Source organism: Rhamphochromis longiceps, linkage group LG12, assembly GCF_057381845.1.
Source record: "Rhamphochromis longiceps isolate RC_006_pf linkage group LG12, R_longiceps_female_GT1.1, whole genome shotgun sequence".
Classification (NCBI taxonomy): Eukaryota; Metazoa; Chordata; class Actinopteri; order Cichliformes; family Cichlidae; genus Rhamphochromis; species Rhamphochromis longiceps.
The window spans coordinates 37,111,376-37,114,682 of NC_140568.1; positions in this window are offsets into that span (position 1 = coordinate 37,111,376).

The window sequence follows — 3,307 nt, forward strand, 5'->3', positions numbered from 1 at the left end:
CAGGACAGAGAGCCCGGGGATCGAACCGGCGACCTTCCGGTACAGATACGCTTCCCAACCCCCTGAGCCACGGTCGCCCCATTTGTTCAAAAACTATTGACTCATACATTTTATATAATTTAATCAGTGCAGCTACAGGTCCATTCTACTTTTGGTGCGTGGGTTATGTAGTTTTTCACCATGAGGGCTCATTCAGTTTGAAGATGCTGCCTTTCTGGGCTTCTGGAAATCTTGATGTTCACATTTCATCTAATAGAAACTGTCGAAACTGTGTGATACCAATTAAATCAATCATAGATGTATATAAATACCTTTAGAACATCAACAATTAGGGCTTCATTTTGCTTTAAAAACTAATTTCACTGATATTCACTTCATGAAAAATTTTAAGCCCTATTTTTCTTACTGGTCTCAACTAAACAATATTACATGTGCATGAAATCTTTTTTTCTTATTCCAATGAGTATTACAACCTGAAAAACAATAGTACATTCGTAATAACATTCAATAAAACAATGGTATTAATGATTGTATCAACATTCAGCATTTCAGAATAAACATAGTCAGTTAGCAATATGATTACTGGATTAACTCCAGCACTCCCAGATCAGTATACTGGACAATTAGCAAAAGCGGATTTGGTTTTGTGGTTTATATTCAGCCTTAAATGGCACCAGTAATTTGTATGACACTCATGTGAGCAGCTTCTTCCGCAGATAGAAAGAACTAGGTCTAGATGGCTCCTATCTTCACTTAGATCTTCAATACATCCCTCGAGCTGTGCCAGCTACCATCCTGCTTTAAATATTTCACCATCATTCCAGTCCCCATCACAGGACTGAATGGCTACAGGCGTGTTGCTCTAATGCAGGGGTGCCCAATCCCGGTCCTCGAGAGCTACCGTCCTGCAGCTTTTAGATGCATCCCTACTCCAACACAGCTGAATCAAATGGTTTGATCTCTACAGCATGCCATCATGTTTGGCAAAGGCCTGATAACAAGCCATTCATTTGATTCAGGTGTGTGGGAACAAGGATGCATCTAAAAGCTGCAGGACGGTAGCTCTCGAGGACCGGGATTGGGCACCCCTGCTCTAATGTATGTGGTCATGAAGACCTTTGAACATCTGATGTTGAGATTATTGAAGACCATTACAGGATAACTGCTGGTTACCCTGTTATTTACTTACTGGGCAAATAGGTCTGTGTTGGTGTGATGATGCAATCATTATGGGAAGATAATACATCCTAGAACAGCGGTCTCCAACCTTTTTTGCGCCACGGACCGGTTTATGCCCGACAATATTTTCATGGACCGGTGTCGCGGATAAATACAACAAAATAAAACTAGTACCGGTACCGAAAAAAAGAAAATTTATTCATAACACACGTGAAAAGACCAAGGAAAACCGAGTAAACGATAAAAACAATAACAAAATAACGCTGAAAACCGATAAAAACCCTGAAAACTATACAGTTTTCTGAGCCTCGACTCTCGCGGCCTGGTACCAAACGACTCACGGACCGGTACCGGTCCGAGGCCCGGGGGTTGGGGACCGCTGTCCTAGAACACCTTAAAGGACTTGTGCAAGGATCCTGTTTATAGATTTCAGCTTGGCATTCAAAATGATGATGAAAATCATCCACCAAATGATCCAAACTCTCCCAGTTTAGTGCATCCCCTCTGATCTGCCAGTGAGGCAACATCTTCCTGTCCAACAGGAAAGAGCAGGTGAAGATGAAGAAAGTCACCTTTGCAGTTTGGACAGTTAGAGCACATGCTCTTTTTCCTCACACTAATGACTGCCCTTTCAAGAACCAGCCACTAAGGTCCCAAATTCCAGTCACTGAACTCATCAAAGATGTTGACTAGTCTACCCCATCTACTTCGTCTGTGTCTCACTGTTCTCAGGACATCGAGAATGTTCTTCACCACCCTAACATACTTTTCTGGAACTCCTGACTTTCTCGTGCAGTACCACAATTCTTCTCTTGACACTCTATTATTTAGAGATATCTAAATCTACAAAGACAAAGTCAAACTCTTTCTGATCTTTTCTATATTACTCCAGCATCAACACTTCCTAGCAGAGATTGCATCTGTAGTGCTCTTACTCAGAATAATCCTGCTGCTTGCTGATTGTCATCTGTCTTCTCAGTCTACCTTCAAATACTCTGTCCTATAGTTTCATAGTGTGGCTCATCAAATTCATTCCTTTGTAGTCACTGCAGTGCTGGAGATCACCCTTGTTCTTGAAAATCAATACCATACTCAGAATTCCTCTCACTCTTCAAGATTCTGTTGTACAATATGGTTAAAAAGTCTGCTGCCCTCTCATAGAGGTCTGGATACTTCCACAGGTATGTCATCATCAGCATCAGCTGTCTTTCTACTCTTTTCTACTGAATTGTCGACCGCCCGTCCTGTTCATAGATGCCGTTACTTTCTCATTCCTAATCCTCTGCATTCCCGGATTAACAATCATTTCTCCATTCATCCTCCTCTCTTTTACATTTTCTTTATTCATTAGCTCCTCTAATTACTCCTTCCATCTTCCCAGCACACTCTCATCACTTGTGAGTATATTTCCATCTCTTTCCTTCAATCATCTTGAACTACTGAAAATCCTTTCCAGCTTGATCTTGATACAAGTCATTGTCTCATTCCTTAGTCTCCAGCCTCATATACAATTTACTACCAGCCTTTTCTTTGGCCACCTCTCTCTTTGCTGTACACCAATCCTCCCATTACTCCTGTCTACATTCCTCATCTTCTCCTTTCCTGTTGTGCACATTTGGGTGAGTGTTGAATATGCCACACTAGTAGCGTTCAGAAATTGCTGCAGTATTATGTAATACTTATGAAAATCTGGGGAATTTGGGAGTCTCGAGGAAACAATTACCCCAGAGCTGCACATCCTTTCCAACTCGATCTTTACCTAACATATAAATACAAGTCCTTTTCTACTTCCTTAAGTATCCAGCCTCAGTTACAACTGACAACAAGCCTTTTCCATTGCCACCTCTCTCTCTTTGCTGTACACCAATCTTCACAGTACTCCTGTTACATTACTCATCTCCTGCTTTCTTGTCGTGCAGATGTTTAGTAAGTATGGTAAATAAGTTAATGTTAAGCATAGTTGTACATTTTAATTTTCAAGCCACTGCTTAATGAGTTTCGAATGTTACGCTGATGGTTCTCGTGTATGTTGTTACGTGTGACATTTTGAATTATGAATAACCACATACAAGTGGTAATTCGTTTCCGACAGTCCCTAAATGCAGCATTGGTATGATGGAAAAGGCTG